Source organism: Rhinatrema bivittatum, chromosome 1, assembly GCF_901001135.1.
Source record: "Rhinatrema bivittatum chromosome 1, aRhiBiv1.1, whole genome shotgun sequence".
Lineage (NCBI taxonomy): Eukaryota > Metazoa > Chordata > Amphibia > Gymnophiona > Rhinatrematidae > Rhinatrema > Rhinatrema bivittatum.
The window spans coordinates 459,891,790-459,917,104 of record NC_042615.1 but is presented as its reverse complement, the minus strand read 5'-3'; the positions used below and the strand labels follow the sequence as shown (position 1 = coordinate 459,917,104).

Sequence of the window (25,315 nt, the reverse complement as noted above, 5' to 3'; positions counted from 1 at the left end):
GGATGTTTGCATTGAAGGAGAATCAAAAGATGTATCCTGAGTATGAGTTGGCGAGGCTGGTTGATTTGTTATGGGAGATGTCGGCGGCTCCACCAACGGTTCTCTAGTAAGCTGTGCCTTGTGTTCCGGAGAACTGTCATCAGCAATATTAGTCATTTTGAACGATGACTGAAGAGATTCATAAAAACCTGCTAAAGATTGAGACAATTGATAAAATGCCTCTTTTGTATGAGGGGGAATTGTTATACGACCATCTGGTTCTCTTGAGACACCTGCTTTAGGGTGCATTGGAGTATTCTGAGGTGAAGTATCAGATACCTTTTTGTCGTTTCATATTTTATTGCCCATTATGTTCCTCGAATCTTCTGAATCTGTAGAAGTGTTAGAGGAAACAACCTGTATTACCTCTCTATGTGAGAAGGTATTGGAAGGCGGTATATGAGATGATTTAGAAGTCGAAGGGCTTATTTCCCATGTAGCACTCCTCTTTGCCAATTTTTTATGGTGAGAGTGTCGTGAGTGTTTATGATAATAGTGAGACGACGAGTCTGTATGACTTCTACATGAAGAAGGTGATAGTTTCCTACGTTTTATTGTAACTTCTTTGATATCAGTTCTCGAAGAAAAGGAGATACCTGAACGAGGTGAAGAGAAGCTGAAGAAGAGCGTCGTGAAGGGTAACGTCATCGTTTCAACTCATTCTGTAGTATCTGAGATGAGTGATTATGTCTCTTATGCGTGGATTGAGAAATATGCGCGGATTTAGATTTATGCACAGACATAGATTTCTGCGCGGGTGGAGATTTATGCGTGGAAGTAGACTTGCGCACGTATCTTTCTGTTTCTGTGCGCGCAAGGGTTATCTGCGCCGATGTCTTCGGCGCCGCACGCATAGATCCCAATGGAGTCGAGCACGTAGGTGATGTCGGCGCCGTACACGCAGATGTCAACAGCGCCGTGCGCGTATTTGCTCTGCATGCAGCATTCTGCGCCGTGCGCGCCGGGTTCTTCGGCGTTGTACACGGAAGTGTCTTTGGCGTCATACGCATAGAAGAATTGTGCGCCGATCCCTCTCTAGGCGCCGAAGTATTGTGCGCCGATACTTTTTTATGCGCAGACGGTGTAGGCGCAGAGGTTTCTGGCGCCAATATGTCCTGTTGCGGCACTTCTGGCTCTGTGGATTTTCTAGAATCCATTGGCCTTTGTCGTTTTGAGCTCTCCTTACCTCCAAGAGTGGAGGATTGAGGATCCGATGAAGATGTTCTCTTTATTGAGGGAGCCGATGAAGTCGGTGGGCCAGGCGGTGAATGAGCCTCCGATGGTTCCGTTGAGGCAAAAAGTTCCTGAAGCCTGTAGGCCCTTTGTTTTAGTGCTCTAGGTGACATCCTGGAGCAAAATTCGCAATCTTCTCGATTGTGATCTGGTCCTAGGCATCGGTAACATTGGTAATGGCCGTCCGTGACCGACATTACTTTGCCGCAATGACAGGGTTTAAACCCCGATTTTGACATGTGTATTACTTTAACGCTGAGGAGAAGAACAGCTCCGCGTGCGATCCCGCTTGCGGAAAAAACAGACTGAGGAGATTCCGTTACTTTCCTGCGCGGGAACACACGCGCAGCCACAGAGAGCAAAGCTCTGTTCTCTGCTTTGACAAGCTCCGCCTCCCAGACCTGACTGACAGATCCCATGACAGCATGGCTAATTCAGCCCTGCTATCGACGGGAAAATGCACATTTGCAAAGGTGATATATTCCAATCACTAAAACTTGAAAATAAAATGATGGCTTTTATTCTATTTTATTTTTCTAATTGGGTTAGTCCCAGTCTTCCTTTTCCACTCTCCTCTTTTCTGTCTTCTCCGAAGTCCTTTTTTCAGGGTCATTTCCATTTATCATCTCCTTTCTTATTTCTTCTCCCTTACTTCCCTGTCTCTGACACTGATTTTTCTCTTTCATCCTCATCTCTCCCCTACCTCTCCTTCCAATCACAGCTAGATTTCACCCATCCTTCTCTCTCACCCTCCAGTCCTCAGTCTCCCTCTTTTCATTTCAGCTTCTTACTAGATTTCAATCTCACACTTTCACACTCTTCCCATTTCCCCTTGGTCTCTCACTTCTTCTCCAGCTTTTTATTACTCCTGACTTTCACTCAGTCCCTAGTCCCCCATTTCCTCTGTATTCATCCCTCCCCAGCACTCATCTACCTTGCTTTCCCTCATACCCTCACTAGACTCAAATATTTCCTGGACAATGAACCTGATCTCATAGGAATCAACTTTTCAAAATGAATGGGGAGTGCTAAATTCAACGTAAATGATGCCTCTCTGGAGAGTGAAGGAGTTTACTCAGTATTGGGGGTGCTCAAGCACCTACTGCACCCACAGAACTAGCACTTAAGCCTCCACTCTCTCTCTCTTACCCCCTAAACTTCCCATTCCCCATCTTTCACTTCCTCCCCAGCTGCCCCATTGCCACCCACTTACCCTATCGCTAGCCACTGTCCTCTTCCACTGCTTCTCAAGCCTTCCTCAGCCACTCCATGCCATATCTCCACCCTTCATCCTTCTGCATCATCTCACTCCCAGCCCATCTACTCTCCCCCAATTATACCCCCACACAATATTCAAACCTTGATTCTCCAACCCAATCTGAGTCCCCACTCTCCTTCCCAACGCCTTGCTCTCCCTCCAGCCCTGTCTCCCTATCTAATCCCAAGTCCCTGCTCCTTCATTGAACACTCACCTAAGTCTGGATTTCCTTCTCCCCTCCTGAGCACCCATCTAATCCCTGAGTCCCTCCCCTCCCCGCCATCCAAACTAATCCCCAAGCCCACTCAGTCCTTGCTCTCCTCCCTCAGCATACACTTAATGCCCAAGTCCCTGCTCCTCCCAGAAAATCCTCATCACAAGTCTTGAATCTCTGCTTCCCCTCCCTCCTTCCCTCTTTCTCCAGTACAGTGGGGGCAGGGGAGCAACTGATGCGCCTTTCTTGTTCTGCTTGCAGCTGCCAGTGCCAGCCCCTCCTCTTGCGCAGTTCAATGAACTGCTTAACCATACACATCCTCAGGACAGCTAGGTGCGGGAGGAAGAGGGGCTGGCGCCAACAGCTACAACCAAAACACTATAGCAGCATCAAACTGCTGTCCTGGACCATAAAATGATCTCCCTGTTTGAAACTAGGAGTGGAAAACTATCTTTTTATTGGCGGGGGGGGGGGGGGGGGGGGGGGGGAGAGAGGGGGGCATAGTGGCCTGCGACACCACTATGGGCAAGAGCTTGCTGGGAACTGTTATGCCAATAAGAGATGATTAATTCGGGGCTTAATGTCAGTGCTGGGTGGTGTCTGCAGGTAGAGATACATGAGAAGCAGTGTTACGATATGGCAGCTGGGTAAACCTCAGGCCAGGGAAAGAAAGTGACTGACAGAAAATTTCACTGCCTTTCCAAGGAGGAAATTAGAATGAAATAGGAAAGCAAAACAAAATAAAAGGCCAAACCAGTCCTGCAGGAAATGTTTAATATTTTAGAAGGAAGGATTTTAATCTTTCTGCTAAACCTTGCAGAACTGATTATTGTGAATCCCTGGTCCATGACGTGCTTCTCTTTTGGGCATGATCTTCTGTCTCCAGAGAAGGTGTCAGGCTTGGGTGCTCAGGGGTGGGGGGCTGTCATCCTGGGGACTGTTTCTGCAAAAGCTGAAATCTCAGCAGGGAAATAAGGCTGTCTAGTTTGTTATGGATCTTTGGCGGGCTGAGGTGCCTTTCACCAGACCAATGTAAGAATTATCAAAGACACAGTTACATGAACTTTACAGACCTCCACATCCCTTCTCCCGATGTCACCTTTCTGTCTCAACATTTCATGCACTGCAATATCTTTGGATAATTCTTAGGTTATCCCAGTCAAATGTATCACAGCCAGCACAAAATCCAGTTTCTCGGTCTAAAGTGCACAGTCGGTCTGTTACTGGTGATTTTTAAAAAACTAAGGCAAGGCAAAAAAAAAAAAAAAGATAATAATAAATACCAGTGAGCACCAGAAGCCATGCAAGGTTTTGTAGGCTAACAATCTCCATGCAACCAAGCCTCCCTCATTTGATGCAGTCTTCAAGCTTCATGCCATTCCTTTAAGTCAGCTGATTTTGGTCGAAGATATAAGGCGTGGTCCTCGTGTTCTGTAAACAGGGACCCCCACCCATCTGGGCTTTAAGGTTTCAGTTCTGTGGCCAGTATACGGTCTGTGCCTGTAAGAATAGGTACAGACAGAGATGGTAGAAACTAGGGATTTTTTTTTTTTGTCTTTGCCGAAAAATTGGTAAAAAAAAAAAAAAAAAGTCTGCGAATCCATCTTTTCGCCGTTCTTTTTTTTTTTTTTTTGCTTCTGAACTGAATGGGAAATCTTTTGCCATAGCATGCAAAGTGCTGCAGACTGGCCAGTTACCCCCTATTTTCCACGTTTGGCGTGGAAATTCTCCTCGTTAAAAGTTTAGGTGATGAAAACCTGTAGCAGCAGCAGCAGCATTGCGAATTCTGAAAACCTGCCCATGGAATATTCGTGAAGGGGAAAAGTTCACCTTTCACAAGCTCTCTACCTGTCCATCTGATCTCACGCTCTATCCAATCGCTCCGTCTGATTATCTATTCGTTTAATCTCTCCAATAACATCTGACTAACCTGTTTGCCTATGGCTATTACTGTCAAAGGGTGCCATAAGGCTCGAGACGATCCCGTCAGCCTTCCTTTCTTCGGCGCGTTTGACGGAGGCCCGGTCCGTCACGTGATAGTCCCCGTGCGCGCGGAGCCGCCGCCGCCGCCACGTTTCCGCCAGGGCGGGAGCTGCCCACGAGGCTCCCTGCTCGTTTTGGGGCTTCGTTTGTTTGCTTTTCCCGTGACTCCACGACCTCTGCTTCTCTTTGACTGTTTTTTTTCTACTGCAGCTCCATGGGCCTGCTTTCCTTCCTCGCGGCGTCGCCCACCTCTGTCCCCCACCACATCGACCCCCCCGTCTCTCTCCCGGCCGCGGGAGGCGAGCGGCAGACCTCGCCTGAATCCGACCGTTCTACCTACCTCTTCCCAGGTGGGGACCTGTCTATATCCCTCCTGCCCTCCAATGTAAGTAACATTGTTTTATGTATATTTACGGGTGCCAGGGGAGAAGAGAGGGAAACCGTGCTAGCGAACGTGTGTGTGTGTGTCAGCAGGTGCAAGGGAGAAGGCGTGTATGTGGGTTTGAAGGAGCGAAGCTGTGGGCGGATGTGTTAAGTGTGTACGCGGGAGTGGAAGGTTTGGTACTTCCTCACTCCCACTAATCCAGAACAATCTTGGAAAGTGTAGAAAGCGGGGGATTTTTGCATTCTTACTGTTCTTAATTATTGGGTATTATCTGACGTTTGCTGTTTTAAAAATGTTTATTGTTTTAAATTTTTTTTAATTGTGTTTTGGGAAATTTTATGAGTAATTATGGGATATTATAGTTTTGAAATATGTATTCATTTTATTAGTATGGCTTTACTAGTACTGATTTATATTTATTATTTGATGCTTTATGACATATTGGTCGTGTTTCTATTTTTCTATTATTGCACTGCATACAGAGTTTGGCTTGTTGCGGTTTCCAGTTCAGTTTTTTTTCTGCACACTTCGATTTATACTTTAGGGTCTCTTTAGTCTGTGTTTGGTGAGGGTCTGTCTGTTCTGCATGTGTGACTGAGGTGAGGTATTCTGTTGGCATGTAGTTCCTGTGTAGGGTTCTATAGCAGCTGGTTTCCAGATGGGGAGGTGTTATTGGTAACATAATTTCCTCAGCATTTGGGCAGGTTAGTCCCAATGAGTGGGTTATGCACATCTGTCAGCAGATGGAGACAGAGCAAAAGCTGACATCATGGTTATATAGTCCCACCCCCAACATTAGCCCACCAGTATTCTCTGCCTCCAGAAGATGGTGGACATGCATTTACTTTGGGGATTGCCTGTGAGTTAAAAAAAAAAAAAGATGAAATAAGTTGGAAAGGAGATATCCAGGAGTTGATTGATCTGGAATGGAGTGCGCCAGAGGCGTCTTTTTGAAGGAGGACGCGTCTTGGCAGGTTTATACCCCTTGCATCTGCAGGCCAGAGAGCAGTTGCATTTCCCTAGGGTGGATGCCTCCTTGTGTTCTGTCACAAGATGTGAGGCACTGAAGAATGCTCAGGATAGGAGGATTGAGGTTATCCTATAGCAAGCCTTTGAGAAAGTGACAGTGAACTTGCAAATGGTTTCTTTTTGTGCTTTGGTAGCACAGGCTACCTTGCTTCTTTGTTAAGGTTCTGGTGGTGCCAGGTCTGATCTTGGACCTTTGGTAGAACCAGGGGCTGCCTTTTTAGCTGATGAAGGCTGTGATTTGGTTCCCACAGCTGCCAGAGGAGTGGCTTCAGTTATTGCAGTTATGATCGGCAGTTATGGCAGTCAGGTGGCAGTTAAGTCCAATCTTATCAAGCTGCCCTTTAAGGGCTTGCCTTTGTTTGGCAGTGAATTGGAAAAATAAATGTCAAGTAAATGGGGAGAGACCCAGGTCCCTCGATGTGCCAGAGGACAAGAAACCCATTGCCCTAAAAAAAAAAAAAAAAAGTGAGTGGCGGCGCTCAAGACTACCGGCGTTTTTGGCTTTATAGTGGAGGTTCTTTCCAGAAGTCCCATTCCTTCGGCAGGTCTCAGTTCTTTCGTTCCCAAGGATCACAAAAGGATGTGAGCTCTGGGGGTGGAGTCCCTCAGTCTTCCCAATAAAGAGAGATAGGTGATTCAAAGTGATTTGGGATTGGTACACTCTTTAATTTCTTCGCATACCTCCGGATGCATTCATGGTCTGTCCATGCACTCCCCGTAGAAGTAGAAGAGAAGTTACAATGGCTATTGAACCTGAAAACAATGATTCCCGTTCCTGAATCGCATAGAAATACGGGCCGATATTCCATTTATTTTGTTATGCCCAAGAAGAATGGGTCTTTTCAGCCCATATTGGATTTCAAGGTTGTCTTCTAACATTTATGAGTCATGCATTCCAGGGTGGAAAAGGTGTGCTCTGTCATAATGGCAGTTCAGGCAGGGGAGGACCTCATGTCTCTATCTGACGGAGTCATATCTGCATATTCCCATCCATCGGGAGCATCAGTGGTTCCTCTTATTTTGTTATTCTGGATTGTCATTACCAGTTTCAGGCCTTGCCTTTTGGGCTAGCCATGGTGCCAAGGATCTTTTCCAAGGTCATGGGGGTGGTAGCGGCGGTTCTCCGCAAGGAGGGCATTCTAGTTCACCCCTATCTAGACAACTGGTTGATTTGAGCCAAGACCGTGGAAGAGAGTCTTGGTGCTTCCTGCAGGGTGGTTTCCTTCCTACAAGAACTAGGCTTGGTGTGGAATCTGGCCAAGAGCAATTTGTAGCCGTCTCAGATCTTGGAGTCCCTCGAGGTTCAATTTGATATAAGGCAGGGCAGAGTATTTCTGCCGCAGTCTCAGATCCACACATTGATGCTGTGAGTTCGATAACTGCGGAACGCTATTTGTCCAAACGTGTGGTCTTATCTGAAAATTCTGGGGTTGATAGCTGCCTCATTAGAAGTGGTTCCCTGGGCAAGGGCACATATGTACCCTCTTCAGAACGAGGCGTTTCAGTTCCTGGTTAACCGCTGGGGCCTACTAGATCTAGCCCTCTGGTAAGCAGGCTGGTCCAGAAGATTCCAAGTCAAACCAATGCTGTACTTTTAGTAGCTCTGGATTGGACTCGAAGGCTTTAGTATGCCTACCTCCAGAGACTTCTGGTGGGCAGTCCCTTTAGGCTACCATCTCAGTCAGATCTGTTATGTCAGGGGCCCATTCTGCATGAGGATATGGATAGATACTGTTTGGCCATTGAAAGAACTTGGTTGTTTAAATGGGGTTTTTCGCCTGCTGTAATTCCACCCTTCTTTGGACCTGGACATTTTCTACTTCTCTAGCCTATGTTAGAGTTTGGAGGGTCTTTGTGGCCTGGTGACCTGAGTGAGATACTCAACCGCTCAAGGTTGCATATTCCTTTGATTTTGGAATTTTTTCAGGGCAGCTTGCTTAAGGGTTTGGCCTTTAACACCTTGAAGGTTCAAATTGCAGCTTGTTATAGGGGGAGAGTCAATGGAGTTTCTTACCATCAGGATGTGTCCCATTTCTTGTAGGGAGTTAAGTGTCTTCTCCCCCTGTTGTTGCTTCTAGTGCCTCTGTGGGACCTTTATCTTGGTCCTTGAGTTTATTTGGCAAGTCCGACTTTTCAAACACTGCATACTCTTTCCTTACAACTGCTTACCTTGAAGACAATTTTTTCTGGTAGCAATTTGTTCAGCACGTCAAGTCTCTGAGCTGCAGGCTCTTTCCTGCCATGAGCCTTTTCCCATATGACTCCGGGTGCGTTTCAACTTCAGCTGTGCCCTTTTTTTTTTTTTGCCCAAAGTGCTTTTGGAGGTTCCTTTGAATCAGTCCATTTCTCTGTCTGCCTTGAACAGGGTCAGAGGTGAAATTAAGTACCTTGGACATCAAGTATCATTTATTTCGGTACCTGGAGATGACTAACGCTGTTCAGAAGTCTGATTGCATCTTTGTGCTCCATGGTGGAGGTAAACATCGTTGTCTGCATTGCCAGAGCTCCCTAACACGTTGGGTTGAGGAGGTCATTATGGCAGCCAATATAGCTGCTGAGGTTGCCTTGCTGAAACAGATTAGACCACACTCCGTGAGGGCTCAAGTAGTGTCGTGGGCAGAACTTCGTTTGTTTGCCTGCTGAAACTTGCCGGGCGGTGATGTGGGCAACTTTGCACAATTTCTCCAAGAATTACCACTTGGATGTTAGGGCTTGAGAGGATGCCACATTTGCGCAGGTGGTATTGATTGGACCACTGGCAGCCTCCCGTCCTTTTCGAGATTAGCTTTGGTACATCCCACTTGTTGGGAATGACCTGCCCGAATGCTGAGAGAGGAGAAATTACTATTTATTTGATAATTACCTTTCCTCCAATAAGGGCATTCAATCCCAGATCCACCCTCGGCTGCTGATTGTTTAAATTTGTGGTTAGTCTTCTTCGGGTGAGCTATTCCTGTACTACATGGAATTCTGGTAAATGGCTTTTCTAGTCCTTAATGTGCTAGATATGTTCCTTCTTTTAGCTGAGCTCAGTGTTCTTGTTGATTGAGAAACATGAATGGGTGGCTGTTGATGATAATGTTCAAGTATAATCAGTTTTGTCCACAGTTTGGCTTTGCAGCTGCTGACTGGGGTGGGACTATATAGCCGTGATATCAGCTTTTGCTCTGTCTCCATCTGCTGGTAGAGGTGCATAACCCACTTGTTGGGATTGATCTGCCCTTACTAGAAGAAAGGAGATTATCAGGTAAGTACTGTAGTAATTTCTCTATTGTCAGAAGGAAAAGACCAAATGGTCCATCCAATCTGCCTAAGAAGCTTCCCATGGCAGAAACTACCACTCCATGCAGGTTACCCCTAACTGCTGCTCCGTGCAGGTTATCCCCATGCCTTAATGTTAAGGATAGTAATACTTTCAAGCAATACCAAGCAACAGTCAAACCCGTAACAAAATTACTGCAGCGTTTTTTTGTGGTGAGCAGCCTTCCTGATAATTTAGACTGCTGTTTTGAGGGTTGTTTGCTTTTGGACTTAGCGTATCTGTAACCCATACCACAAAAGTCGGGGGCCCAGCGTTGGCTGCCTTCAGAATCCAATATCCTTTTTTCTCTGCCCTGCCGTCAAAGTGGAGAGTGATATTGCAGTTGTCTAAATCATCAATGCTAATTGGTTAAAGGTAATAATCCCCCCATGCCTTCTGGTTAAGATTACTAACTGCTATTCTGTGCAGGTTACCCCCATGCACCAATTTTTCTTCATTATCATCCTCAAGCCTTTAGTGATCCACAGTGTTTATTCCATGCTCTTTTCAATTTGTTTAATATTTTTGTCCTCACTACCTCCTCAGGAAGGGCATTTCAGGCATCCACCACCCTCTCTGTGAAAAATATTTCCTGTCATTGTTTCTGAATCTTCCCCCCCCCCCCCCCCCCCCCCCGAGTTTTCATTTTGTGACCCCCTGGTTCTACTGTTTCCTTTCCAATGAAAAAGGTTCTAAGTTTGAGCATCATTAATTCCTTTCAGGTATCTGAAGGTCTATATTATATCCCCACCTGCACCTCCTCTCTTCCAGGGTGTACATATTCAGATCTATAGCCTCTCCTCATAAGTCTTGCGATTACAGATCCCATGCCATTTTAGTCACCTTTCTTTGGACCGCCTCCATCCTGTGTCTTTCCTTTTTGAGATAGGTGCTCCAGTACTAAACATAGTACTCCAGGTGCAGGGCCGGTGCAAGGGTATTAGGCGCCCTAGGCGAAACGTCAGCTATGCCGCCCCCCCCCCCCCCGCCTCCACACACAATTAACTTACATTCAGGCCTATCCTGTAAAGTGCGGCCGCGTTTACCCTGCTCCTAAGCCGCTTTTAACTCACGTTCCGGCCGCGTTAGCCCTTCCTGCGATCCCGAATCCCCTTTAACCTACTCCTACCGCGTCCTAAATTCCCCGGGTAACCCCTTCCGCCCGCGGCATGTATATTGCATGCAAACGAGCGAATTAGCTCGATATTGCATGCAAACGAGCCAATTAGCTATTCCCCTAGCATCCCGTAACCCGCGCCCCGACTAACGCTACCTTTCCCTGCCGTTTTGTCGCGCGTTTAACCTGCAAACTTACCGCCTACCCTGACCCAGGCGGTAGAGGCATGGGTAAGGGTAGGTGGCAAGCTTTCCCCCAGCCCCCGCTCACCTGCCCCGGCCGCGATCATGGGTGCCGGTCTCCGTGGCAGCCCCAGTCCTCTCCCCTCCTCCCGAAGCCAAAAAAAAAAAGCTTTTTTTTTTTTTTGGCTTCGGGAGGAGGGGAGAGGACTGGGGCTGCCACGGAGACCGCTTTCCCCCGTGCAAGTAAGTTGTTTCGCCGCTTGTCTCTTCTCCCCCCTCCCGGAGCAGGGCGCGAAAAGCTGCCTTGCTCCGGGAGGGGGGGAGAGAGATGACAGCGGCGAAGCTTTCCCCCAGCCCGGACGCCGGCAAAAAACTTACTTTTTTGCAGCCAGCCATGAGCAGGAACACGATCTGGCCTGCCTTAGCTCCTCCCGACAAGATGGCCGCCTGCACGGGGAAAGCGTGCAATTGGCCGCTCAAGACGTGATGTCGTGACGTCACGTCACATGCTCTCGATCAAATACATTCTCTCACTTACACACAGGCTCTCAATCACACACACATTCTCTCAATCACACACAGGCAGGCTGGCTGCTTCTCTCTCTTTCTCTCACTCACTTCCTCCCCCCCCCCCCAGCACAAATGGTAGCTGTAACAGCCTCCTCCTCCAGCCCCCGCAGGCCAAAAAGGAAGAATCCCATCGGCCGCGGGAGGCTCATGCTGCTGACTCCTTTCCCGATTACTGGCTGCTTCAATTGCTCGGGGGCCGATGCTGCTGTCGCCGCTATTTTTTTCATGCGGCACTGCTCTTTCTCCTTCCCGCGCATCACTTCCTGTTCCGGGTCGGGGGGGGGGCGGGAGGAAGAAAAGGGCAGCCGCGGATGCCACAGCTTTTTTTTTTTTTTTTTGCACTGCTGCCGTTCCCGCTGGGCTTGAACGTGCTGATAGCCCGGCGGCAACGGCAACAGGGAAGAAAGAGCAGCGGGAGAGACCGGGAGCACGCGAACCGCTGGGGGAGGTCAGATGGGTCTTTTGGGGCGGGCTGCCGGCAGCGGCTCTTTTATTTTTATCGGGGGGGCGGCGGCTTAATGCAGCTCTTTTCATTTTACCGGGGCAGCGGCTGAGCGCGGCTCTCTTAATTTTACCGGGGCAGTGCCGCCCCCGGGAAGCTGGCGCCCTAGGCGACCGCCTAGTTCGCCTAGTGCTTCCGCCGGCCCTGTCCAGGTGAGGCCTCCCTGAGGACCTGTACAAGGGCATCATTACCTCATTTTTCTTCCTGGTTATTCCTCTCTCTATGCATCCCAGCATTCTTCTGGCTTTAGCTATCACCTCGTCACATTGCCTTGCCGCCTTCAGATTGGCAGACACTATCACTCCAAGATCCCTCTTCCAGGTGTGTTAGGGCCTGGTGTAATATTTGTAGCATTGCCTTTTCATAGATAGGGTTATCGCTGTTTGAATACTGGCTGTTAGGGCTGTTTTGGTAGGGATGTTTACTATATTTTAATTGTAATTTAATTTAGCCAAGGCTATTTGAGAGCTAAGCCCATACAAAATGTGTGTTATGATAGGCTTAATGCAATTATTTTGCAGAGTTTTCTGGTTGACCTTACCACACCTGGGAGAGGGATCTTGGCATGATAGTGTCTGCCAATCTGAAGGTGGCAAGGCCATGTGATGAGGTAGTAGCTAAAGCCAGAAGAATGCTGGGATGCTATAAATGCTATAACATGCTATAAATGATATTTTTATCTCATAAGACTGAATGTTCCTTATAATGCAGAACGTTTTATAAATATATAATTTTTATGTGGGGGAAACAGGATTTTGGGGCTGTGCTGCTTTGGGTCCTATGGCTCTCTCTAGTCTTGACCAGGGCTTCGTTTTTCTTTTTAAACCCTGGAGGAACAGCATAGATCACGTCTAGGCTCCGCTCCCCTAGAGAAGGTAGGCAGTACAGAGCCTAGAGAGCCATAAAAGCAGCAGATTCTGTAGCACTTAATCAATGGGAATGCGCTGGAGTGGTGGCAAGGGCATGGAGAAATGGAGGCAAGTTACAGCCATAGAAACGGATGCAGTAAGCCAAGGGGAAGTACTAGTGTAATGCTGGGAAGGCTTCTGTTGCCTGGACTCTCTTCTGAAAGTGTTGCGCTCTGCTGTTCACGGGCTCATCTGTGAGCAGCCTCACTCACCTCCTGCCAGTGGATTCCAGCTCAGTTCCACACCTGCAGCCTGGGGAAGTCGCCAATGCTGTCCATCTTCTTGTGGCCGGAGTGCCGCTGCTGCTGTATTCATGGCAGGCCCGATGCCACTTTCTCTTCTTCGCGGCTGAGAACAGCCACCGCTACTGCTCCTGTCATCCTATATGCAGCTGGGAGCACCCCCAACATGGCCTTCTTTGCGACTGGGCTGCCGACCATCTCCTGCACCCAAGGCCAACTTCCCTAGGCGCACGTGCGTGCCTCCTGTGAATTTAAAGGGCCCGCGGCGGGAAAAGCCCAGAGTCCCTCTTTGATGTCACTGCCTCGTCAGTTCCGCAGTCCTATAAAAGGGCTTCTCTGCCACTTCGAGGCCTTCGCAAGTGTGTTCATGGTCATCCATGGCTTCTTCGTCTTCCGTGGTTATCTCCCTGTCTTGACGGTCTTCATGTTCTTCATTGGATGTTCCTGATCTTCCTGTTGCATGTCCTTGGTCGCCTTGTTCTTTGTGGGAGCTCCTCCATGTTCTACGTTCCTGGTCTCGTCAGTTTCTCATCCGAGTCTTCTGAATCTTCAATCAAGTTCCTGATGTCCCTGCCTGTTTCAAGGTCAGCCTTCTAGATTCTTCCTTGTGCTTCCTCCAGGCATGCCAATTTTGACCAGCCTATGGGGGGCTGTGTAGGGTGCTTCCTGACACAGGACCTGTCTCCAAGTCCGTATTTGCTGGATCAAGTCTTTGGAGTTCATCAGTGTTTTTAGTTTTCCAAGTCAAGTTCCTAGTCATGTTCCTAGTTCCAGGGCTCGTGGAGCTTGTCCAGTCAGCGGATCTCCTTGTTCCTCGTTCCAGGCCATGATTCCTCATTCCAAGGGATGTCTTGGCTCCCGTTCTTGTCTGAGTCTCAGTCTTGAGCCTGTCTCACTCCCGACGTGGTCCGTGACCAACCTGTGGCAGGTTGTGTAGAGAGCGCGTGGGACAGCATGGTCCATTACCAGCCCACAGAGGGGCTGTGTAGGTGCGTTGAGGTGCAGTACCCTGGGAAGCTGAACTCTAACCTTAACCTGAGCCCTCATCCATGTTCCTTGTCTTCAGAGCCTTCGTCCAAGTTCCTAGTCTTCGTTCAAGTGCCAAGCCTTCAGTGTCTTTGCCAACGTTCCTCATTATGTCATGTCCTATCCTCAGTCTTAGTTTGTCCTGACACACTCGCCGTTCCAAGCGGCAGGTCTGAAAGGGATATAGAGTGGCCGGAAAGCTACCCTAGAGGCCAGCATTGACTTGTTGGGTCTCTGTGCATACAGGTTCTGCAGAGGTGTGAGAGCTATGTTCCATGTTCCAAGTCCAGCCTATGCCTGTATATGCTCTCCTCCCATGGTTTGTACCTTGGAGCTCCGCCCTGAGGTTGTGCCATGATCCAAGGGCGCACTCTCTCGAGCAAGCAACCTCACCCCACGCTTGCAGCAGCAAGGGTCAGTTGGCTGCAGAATGCATGAGTCTCCTGGAGTGAGGTGGGAGAGGACTGCTGCAGGCTGGAGAAGTGCTGGTAGCAAGCAAAAACTTTTTACATAATGATGCTGCAGTGGGGGCTCTTGCTGTGTGAGCATTTGAGCAGCAGAACAACAATAGAATGTGTGTCAGAGATAGGGAAACAGTGTATGGTGTCTTTCTCCCTGATGCAGAAAGACACCATACATGCACTTTTTCCTCTATGAAACAACCATACACTGAGAGCAAGAGTGTGTGTGTCTTTGTGTCAGAGAGAGTCACCTACACACCCCCTCTCTCAGACACAGAGTTGGGTGCCTGAAAGAGTGTGTGTGGGTGTATCTGACACTGCCTGGCAGTGTAGTTGTCACGTTATTTGTCAGCTGGTTTAAGAGCTGATTGGTTGGCATGAGACTAATACTAGACCACCGATCCAGGAGAGATAGATATATATGAGATGTAACCAGACTTGAAATTGGATGGCAACAGATTGCATGGATGGAAGAGGGCCTGCAGCTCTGTTTGCTCACCCCTGATCTAGGGTATGATCAATGACTTAGTTATGTAGTAAGAATGTGAAATTTATGTTGGAGAATTTTTTTACTTGGTTCGCTCAGGCTCCAGGTCACAGCCTGAAGGGTCAGTTTGGTGTGCTTTTGGGAACTGTTGAATCACACGCCAAAGGGAAAGCACACAAGGAAGACAGACAGATAAGATTTTGAAAAAAAATTTCCTGGGCTCATATTTTCCTGCAGTCTGCCCCTGAAGAAGGATCATGTTCATGTAGCTTCCTTATCACTGGGTGTCCTGATTACAGGGGTACAAACTCTCTCTCCCTCAGTTCACAGGCCCCAGGTGCTGTGGCCCTTTCTGGCGGGGTGGGCAATCCTCCAAGGCCCAAGTCAAATGTGGGGATGGGGGGGGGGGGAGAGAAACTTACAATTGGGATGTCCTTACTTTAAGGTCACCTTTTAATCTCAAAGACACTGGACACACCTGTAGGTTGTCCAAACAATATTTACTGCAACCAAAAATATCTTCAAATTGATCTGCAACTGTTTTCCAATTAATCTTCTCAAAATTCCAAATGTACTTTTTCTCTCAGTTCTGTTCCTCTGAGTGGGATGCCCTTCAGGTGGAAAGCACTAAGAAAACTACCCAAAATTCCCTGGGATAAAAGGCAGGCTCCTAGAGGGGACTGGCTCTCTAATGTTAAACTGGATCTCTGTGTGATAGAAGCCCATTAAAACAGCAAAACTAAACACCTTACTCCTTATGGGCAGGAATGGTGACAAAAATTTCTCTCAAAACAAAACCTTTTAAAAATATCTCTTATTTCTGTGATGGTTAGATACTGCTGTTTCTTTCTGTAATGTAGGCAGGGAAACCTAGCATTTTTACTTGACCTCCTCTAAGTGGAGGGGAGGGGGGATCCTCCTAGAGCCAGGACCAGGAAACACACAAACCAAAGCTTCTTCAACAAAATTAGGCTCTCCAAAAATCTTCTCCAGCTCCTCAGACAACCCCTGCCTCTCCTTATCTCCCTGGTATTAGACTGTGGGGCCTTCAGTTTGGAGCAACATTCAGACCCTCCTCTTGTCCTCAAAATCTAACTCAGCTGCCCCTACTCTTCCTGGCTCTGCCTGCACTAATGCAAGTTGGATGACCAATCCCAAGCAGCCTCACTGGAGGTGCTCATCTCTTTATTCTAGACAAAGAGTAAAGAGAATCCTTTGCTATACAAATATCTTCTTTCATCTATTTCTGTAATAACTTGAGGGGTAATAAGTTCTAGGAAAAGTCAATATACGAAGGTTCAGGAAGCCAAATCTGTTTTCAAAGAATTCAAGTCTTCTATGAATCAATATTACTATCTTTACCAGAAGCTGTTTTAAATTCCTAAAACTGCGAACAAGGAAGTTCAACAGACGTAGTCCTTTCTCCATGATCAATGGTAGTAGTGTTATCCTGTCTTTTCTCAGCTACCTCTTATTACCCCCTTTCCCAGTTTTGATTTCCCTGTTAAAATGTAATTTCCAAGCTTAACCCATTTACTGTAAACCGGCATGATGTCCACAACTAATGTCGGTATATAAAAATGTTTAAATAAATAAATAAATAGTATAAACTACTGCCAACTGACCTATAATAATATCCATAGGAGGAGAAAACTCCTTGAGTCGCTTACTCAAGCTTTTCTCTAAGTTATAGCTTTCCAAATGTCTTCTAAAGTAATAATGATAGGTTTCTCCACACTAACTCCCAAGAAGGCATCAGCTGATTTGAAGAAAGAATACCCTTGAGAGATGCAGTTGGAGCACAACTAGGTCCAGACATCATAGATGTGTGTCTAAGCCGGTATTGCTGCTAGCGTCCAGAACCACTGAGGGATGACAGCAATCATCGGGGCTAAGAGTCGTTTTAAGCTCAGGCACATCAACACTTACTCTCCAGCGGTATCTGCAGTGAATGTAGCACCCAATCGAGGCTGTCCTGAAATTCCAAATAAGTGAGGAATAGTAGGCTGAAAAGAAGTAGTAAATCCAAACAGCAAGATGTTCTGGGGCAGTATGGGAGCAAGATGGTGAATCCTGCAATCTCGGGTCCTCCATCAGCCGTGGAGCACTAGGAATTGAACAAGATGTTCAGGGGTGGTATGGGAGCAAGGTAGAGAGTCCTCCAACATCTTTTACACCAGGTTTTGAGCCGTGTATTGAAGTTATCTATAGAGCTTGGCCTTTCCTTCCCCTTTCCATGAACAAGTAACACTTCTGAAAAGGCAAAAGTCTTTGCCGTATGCCTAGTCTGCTTCCCCATAGTCTGGAAAACTCTCTTAACTGCTTGGATGCTATTTCTGGCAAGGTCCCCAGATCTTCTTTAATTGTATTTACTATCTGGTTTTCATTTCTACAAGCTAAGAAACTGCAAGGCATCTAATTGGAGAAGATTTTCATGGGTGATGATTCAGATCAACTGAATCAAATCACTGTCAACCTGGAAGATGTGGTAGGCCTGATTGACAAACTGAAGAGTAGTAAATCACCTGAACTGAATGGTATACACCCCAGGGTTCTGAAAGAACTAAAAAATGAAATTTTGGACCTATTAGTAAAAATTTGAAACCTATCATTAAAATCATCCGATGTACCTGAAGATTGGAAGATGGCCAATATAACCCTGATATTTAAAAAGGGATCCAGGGGTGATCTGGGAAACTGTAGACTGGTGAGCCTGACTTCAGTACCGGGAAAAATCGTGGAAACTGTTATAAAGAATAAAATCAGAAAACATTTAGACAGACATGGTTTGAAGGGACACAGCCAGCATGAATTTATCCACGGGAAGTCTTGCCTATCAAATCTCCTACATTCTTTTGAAGGGGTGAATAAACATGTGGACAAAGGTAAACCAGTAGATATGGTGTTTATCCCAGGACAAGCAGGATGCTAGTCCTCACATATGGGTGACATCATTGATGGAGCCCTGGTACGGAAAACTTTCTGTCAAAGTTTCTAGAAACTTTTGACTGGCCCTGTGAGGCCACTGAGCATGCCCAGCATGCCATGATATTCTCTGCCACAGGGGTCTCTCTTCAGTCTTCGTTTTTCCGTGCTGCTGTAAGCATCGTGGAGCAAGGAGCCTTGTGAGTTTTCCTCACAATATATTTGACTGAAAAGTCAACAATTTCTCAAAAATTTTCTCCCATAAGGGATCTCTCTGTTTTCCACCGGCCAGTGAGTAAACACAGTCTCGTTTTTACTTTTAGTAAAAACTTTCTCTCATTTTCTTTTTCCCCTTTTTCATTGATGGCTGTCGATTAGAAAATGGCTTCCGGATTTAAAAAATGTCCGGTTTGTAATAGGACAATGTCCATAACAGATCCACATCTAGAGTGTGTTCTCTGTTTAGGAGATAAACACGATGTTTCATCCTGCCATCAATGTGCAGAGATGACTCCCAAAGGAAGAAAACTTCGACAGGAGAAGATGGAACATCTTTCACCTTCAGCTCCTTCCTTCTCCTTCAACATCAACGAAGTCGTCCTCGGTGGGGGTTACAAAGCGAATTTTATTGAAAAAACGTCATCTGGAGGGATCGGGAGATCATCCATCGCCACCGACATCGACTCCAGCGACGCCCCTCTCTCCGGAGGAACCGACCGCAAAACGGCAAAAACCTCAGGAAACTCCGCTACCCTCTGCTCTAGGGCCTATACCTACATCGATTGAACCTCCACAGGGATCTGTGGATGTGATATCGACGCCTACACCGCCACCGCGAACAGCTGCTCTGACTACACCGGCTGTATCGCAGGAATTGTCAGATTTTATCAGACAAGCGGTGCTCCAGGCCCTTAAAAAACACACACCTACTCCGGCGACTTTGCCAGTGCTGTCACCAATGCCGGTTATTGAACCGATGCCTTTACCTTTACCGAAGCCGATAACTATACCGATGCCAGTACCTATGCCGATGATTCCGTCAATGCCGTTACCTACAATGATTCCAGTTAAGGTAACGCCGGCACGACCACCGAAGATATCGACGCCATCGTCCATTCCGGTGCCGTCACCATCGATGCCAATCTCACCCGGGGACCCGGGACATCCAGAACTGGCACTCTACCAACTTCTAATGAAGAGATTCGATGAGGTGGTCTGTGCTCTCCCTCCCAAACCTGGGAAAGAACACCTGGAGGACTCTTAGGACTTCCACAATTTCTCCACCTGGACAGGATCCATATGACACTTGGAGTGATACACACTCAGATACCTCATCTGAAGCTTTCATGTCAGATCCTTCACCACCAGATCCAAGGAAAAAATCTCTACCGGAAGATTTCTCATTCACAACCTTCATCCAGGAAATGGCTGACACCATCCTGTTCACCTTGGTCACAGAGCAGGATGTAAGACAGCAAACATTGGAGGTTCTTCAATTTGTAGACCCTCCAAAACAAGTGGTAGCTATACCAGTCCATGATGTCCTTCTGCAATTACAACATCGGATTTGGGAACATCCATGCTCAGTGCCAGCTGTTAACAAAAGAATGGACACTACATATTTGGTGCAGTCTGCTCCTGGCTACCAAAAATCATAGCTTCCTCACCAGTCAGTAGTGGTAGAGTCTATGCAGAAAAGGTTCAAGAGAATTAGACCACCTTCTTCTAATTCCGCAGGAAAAGATCACAGATTTTTAGAATCCCTGGGACGGAAAGTCTATCAAGGGGCCATGTTGAATTCTAGGATATCTTCATATCAATTATACATGACCCAGTACCAAAGAAATTTGTGGAAGCAAATGCAGGACTTTATTCCATCACTTCCAGCACAACATCAGGAAGCAGCCCAAGTGATCATTCACAAAGGGCTAGAAGCAGGCAAACAAGAGGTCCATGCGGCCTATGATGGTTTCGAGACAGTTTCCAGAGTAGCTGCATCGGGTATAAGTGCCAGACGTTGGGCATGTCTTAAAGCCTCTGACCTCAGGCCTGAAGTCCAGGACAAGTTAGTAGAACTCCCATGTCATGGTGATAATCTTTTCGGATCTAAAGTATAGGATGCAGTTGCTCAGTTAAAAGAGCATACAGAGACCGCTTTCATTGATCCTGCAGGATCCACCTATGCAGCCAATTCGTAGGCCTCAAAGGAAGGATTCTAGAAGACCCTTCTATAGACAGAGGCGGTATTACCCCCCTACATCTAGGAGCAGGTCTTCTAGGCCGCAACAAAGGGCTCAGCCCAGACAGCCTAGACCGACTAGGCCTCAACCTCCACCACAGACTGGTCCGGCTGCTGGCTTTTGAGGCCAATTCCAGGGAACACAGCCATCTCTTCAATCCTGTCCAGAGCTTCCGGTAGGAGGTCGAGTATCCTCCTTTTACACCCATTGGGTTCAAATAACAACAGACCAATGGGTACTTGCATTAATATCTCGAGGTTACCTACTCAATTTCCTCTCAATTCCAACAGATTCTCCTCAGAGGCCTTCTTTTTCTCAGAAGGGTGGATAGTAGAACTATCCACCCTTCTGAGAGCCAGGGCTGTAGAGCCGGTGCCCCGGACTCAGCAGGGCAGAGGATTCTATTCCCGTTATTTCCTCATTCCAAAGAAAACCGGAGGCCTATGTCCCATCCTAGACCTCAGAAATCTCAACAAATTTCTAAAGAGAAAAATTCAGGATGGTGTCTCTAGGCACCATGCTTCCACTTCTTCAAATAGGAGATTGGCTTTGTTCTCTGGATCTTCGAGAAGCTTACGCTCACATACCAATATTTCCTCCTCATCGCAAGTATCTGCGCTTCATGGTAGGTCATCAGCATTTCCAGTACAGAGTACTACCATTCGGACTTGCTTCTGCTCCCAGAGTATTCACCAAATGTCTGGCAGTAATAGCAGCATACTTGCACAAGGAACTTGTCCATGTATTCCCATATCTGGACGACTGGCTTATCAGTCAATCTCAACAAGGAGCTCTGGCTTCTCTCAGACAAACAATTACTCTACTTCACTCCATGGGCTTTCTCATCATTTATCAAAAGTCCCATCTCACCTGCTTCAATTCATAGGAGCAGAATTGAACACCATCCTCTCAAAGGCCTTTCTACCCGGAGATCGGGCACAGACACTTTTCCCTCATGGCAAACTCCATTTACTCAACGAAACAAGCAACGGCTCATCAGTTTCTAACCTTACTAGGCCACATGGCCTCCACGGTTCATGTCACTCCTAAGGCAAGACTCGCCATGAGAGTAACCCAATGGACTTTAAGATCACAATAGATCCAAGCCATTCAACACTATACTCTCCAATTCAAGTAACCCGCCAGCTACGTTCATCTCTACTTTGGTGGGCAAACATGGACAATTTGCGCAAGGGCCTACCCTTCCAACAACCAGTCCCATAGATAACTTTAACTACAGATGCGTCCACCTTGGGTTGGGGAGCTCACATACACAATCTCCAAACCCAGGGTTCTTGGACAAAACTCGAAGCTACATTTCAAATCAATTTCCTGGAACTTCAAGCTATACGTTATACACTGCAAAGGCTAAAGAGGTTAGGGCTATTTAGCTTGGAGACGGCTAAGGGTGGGGGGGGATATGATAGAGGTATTTAAAATCATGAGAGATCTAGAATGGGTAAATATGAATCAGTTATTTACTCGGATAATAGAAGGATTAGAGGGCACTCCATGAAGTTAGCAAGTAGCACATAACGCACAATTAAGCTTTGTGATTTGTTGCCAGAGGATGTGGTTAGTGCAGTTAGTGTAGCTGGATTTAAAAAAGGTTTGGATAAGTTCTTGGAGGACAAGTCCGTTAATTGCTATTTATCAAATTGACTTATTGAATAGCCACTGCTATTGCTGCCATCAGTAGAATGGGATCTACTTAGGGTTTGTGTACTTGCCAGGTACTTGTAGCCTGGATTGCTCACTGTTGGAAACAGGATGCTGGGGTTGATGGACTCTTGGTCTGATCTGGTATGGCAATTCCTTATGTTCTTATGACTTCCCTTCAGATATCCAACATTGTGAAATTGCCAAGTTCAGAAACATCACCTGACACTTCAATAGGAGCCAATTTGTTTGGTAATGAAAGCCTTAAGGGTTGAGAAATTGACCCCTTACTCTCTAATTGTTATGCCCGTCGGTACGGCTGCGACCACTTCTGCTCACCTCTTTCTTCACTTCCCTGACTCCGTGGGGTAGATTGGCAGCCTCCGCTAGCTATCTATGACCTGCCTATTGCTTTCAGGCCTCCTGGGTCGGCACGGAAGCCGCCGACCGCCATCTTGCCATCAAGGCCTATCGGGTGTACCCCGTGCTGTGGGCCATTACCATTGCTACAGAGAACTCCGTCAGTAGTGCCTGCTCTACTACGCTATCAAGGACCTCACAGACTCTTTCCGCCTTGCAGACCACTACTAGACTGACCGAGGACCCTCACCGGTGTACCCTGCGCAGCGGGGCATTACCAGTTCCACCCTGGGCTTCGACTGTGCTCCTCACTCTGCGGGTCACTCTCATCTCTTCTGAGGACTTCATCTGCATATCCTACTCTGTGGACCTTACCATCTCTACTGAGGACATTATTGGTATACCCCACCCCGTGGGCCAGTCCCCATCTCTACAAGAGACCTCTCCAGTGTTCCCGCTTCACGGACTACTACCAGCGCTATGGAGGTATTCCCTCAGGGCACTACCTATCCCACTGACCCTGTGTCTCAGGGTCTGTGTGACCATCTCTCTCTGGCGCCTCCTGCTCCAGGGGTAGTGCTTCTTTCCTTTTAATAAAAGACTCTCTTCATTCTGTGCCTACTTGGCTGAGACCTAGCCTCCCAACAGTGAGGCTCACGGGGCTCCTCCCCGTGGGCGGTGACACCTCTCACTTCGGCCCAGGGTTCACACACCATCTGCTATCTCAGAATCCTAACACTAATGAAGTAGAAGAAGACTCTCTTCCACTAAATGATGGAATAATTAATAGCTCCTGATTCTGTGAACGCAATATACGACAGGTAGCAAAAGAGAACAGTAGATCTTATAGATATTTTGGTTTCTCTTCTCGTAATACTTTAAAAACTAATAAAAACACTTTAAACTTTGTGGCACTCCTTGGGTCAGCCACTAGATGGCCCTAGGTCCTTGCTTAGAATCTAAATTTCTGTGAGCCTTCCATTCTTTTTGGCCCCTCCATACCTGGAGGACTGGGATTGGTTACCTCACCCTATTTAGTGAAGCCATTTTAATGTTTAGTGTGGTCATTTTGAGTTAGCCTCCGAGCAGTGAGGATGCAGTTTTCTTACTTCCTGGTGAGGCCACCCAGCCTCCTCATGAAATTTATTTTTAAGAAGTACTTTTCTGCGCACCCTGCCAGAGGGTTGTCCCCTAATTTGCAGTGAGAGAGATTTTTCCTGGATCCCCTTTTGGGACTCCCTTGAAGGGGCTGAAGACCTGTGAGCCTCACTCTACTCACTTGGCCCTCAGCCAAGCTTGGCTTGGCTGAGGGCCAATGCAATTAGGGAGGATGTACATGAGAAGCTGGCTGATCTCCCTTGTAAGGGTGACAACCTGTTTGGGGACAAGCTGCGTGAGACTGTTTCCCTACTAAAGGAGCAGAATGTGGTGGTCCTATCACTAACCTCTCCAGCAGAGCCTTCCACCAGTGCGAAGCATTACTACTCGGCGTACTGCAAGCCCAGCTTCCAGAGACGACCGTTTCGCTCTTACCCACCCTTACAGGGGGCCGACGTTCCAGTTGCTGCACCAACCCTCTCAGCAGGCCCAACAGCGGGGGTAGAGACAGTGGCCAACGTCAGCAATGCCAACTGCCCACCCCTACCCCCAAGCCCCCGCAAAGTTTTTGAGTCAGGTAGGGCCACCACCATCAACACCAGTGGGGGGGGCAGGGCAGCACAGTTCTTTCCCGCCTGGTCCGCGATCACCTTCAACCATTGGATCTTGGACATCATTCACAAAGGTTACTGACTCAATTGCAAGCATGTTCCTTCACTTCAACGGGGACGAGGCTTCTATTCCCCATACTTCCTTATCCCCAAGAGATTGGGAGGCCTTTGCCCCATTTTAGACTTTCGCAAATGGAACATATTCCTTCTCAAGGTGAAGTTCAAGATGACATCTTTGAAGATAATCCTGCCTTTCATGCAGCCCAACAACTGGATGTGTTCTCTGGATCTCAAGGACGCTTATTCCCACATTCCCATGCACCGCTCCTCATGGCGGTACCTGTGCTTTCAGTCCAGTGGCCAACACTACCAGTACAAGGTGCTCCCCTTTGGATTGTTGTCTGCCCCCCCCCCCCCCCCGGGTCTTCACCAAATGTCTATCAGTGGTGGTGGCCCAGCTTCGTCGGAAGGGAATCCAACTCTTCCCATATATAGACAATTGGCTGTTCGTAGCCTCTAACCTTGCAACACTAAACCTACACCTACAAGAATTGATGGAGTGCCTTCAGTGTCTGGGTCTGGTGATCAGCTACGAGAAATCCAGTCTCCAGCCTTCCCAGGTCTTACAGTTCATAGGAGCAAGAATTGACACGCTGCGGAAGCAGAGCCTGTGGTCGCCATCAGAAAGGACTCAGCAGATAAACCTCCTGGAACTTCGGGTGATCCAGAATGCCCTGCTCACCTTCGTGGATCAGGTTCAGGAGAAGGTAGTCATGTTCCACATGGACAATCAAGTGGCCATGCTCTAGATCAACAAAGAAGGAGGGTCCGGTTCTTGGAAGCTCTGCAAGGAGGCAATAGCCATTCTGGAGTGGGTTGCTCAGCAGACCACCTATCTCCTGGGGATAGCGAATGCCTGTGCGGACCACCTAAGCAGAATATTCCACCCTTGTGAGTGGTGGTTGAACCAGAGAGTAGCAGACTACGTCTTTGCCCTGTGGGGGGCTACAATCATGGCTTTCTTCATGATGGAGCGCAACAGAAAAGTACGCAGGTTTTGCTTCCTGTTTCCGAGCCCCCTCAGGTCAGCATAAGATGCCTTCCTCATCCTGTGGATGGGGGGAGGGGGTCTCTTCTATGCCTACCCTCCCATCCCACTGCTGTCTCACATTGTGCAGAAATGCAAAGAGGATGTTGCTGACTTGATCCTGATCGCCCTAGCCTAGCCACGACAACCATGATATGTTTACCTCGTCCATCTATCGATAGTTTTACCGATTCCCCTAGGTCGCAACCTGGACCTCTTCTCGCAGGAAGGGGGAGCCCTGTGACACCCGATGCAATCCTCTCTGCATCTTACAGCCTGGAGAATAAAAGGACGCTATTAACAGAGCAGGGGTTATCCTATGAGGTCCAGAACATCATCATTTCCTCACGTAAACAGTTCACGAGGAGGAACTATCACCTCAAGTGGAAGAGGTACTC

At 47.6% G+C, this 25,315-nt stretch overlaps 1 long non-coding RNA gene across 1 annotated transcript in view; it reads right to left on the bottom strand.

Moving 5' to 3' along the window:
* LOC115081093 overlaps positions 1 to 4,970 on the bottom strand; it is a 243,198-nt gene extending 238,228 nt beyond the window's left edge. The window contains exon 1 of the long non-coding RNA XR_003853728.1: positions 4,675 to 4,970. This is a non-coding gene — a long non-coding RNA (uncharacterized LOC115081093). The remainder of the gene's footprint in view (positions 1 to 4,674) is intronic.
* Positions 4,971 to 25,315: the final 20,345 nt, after the last annotated feature.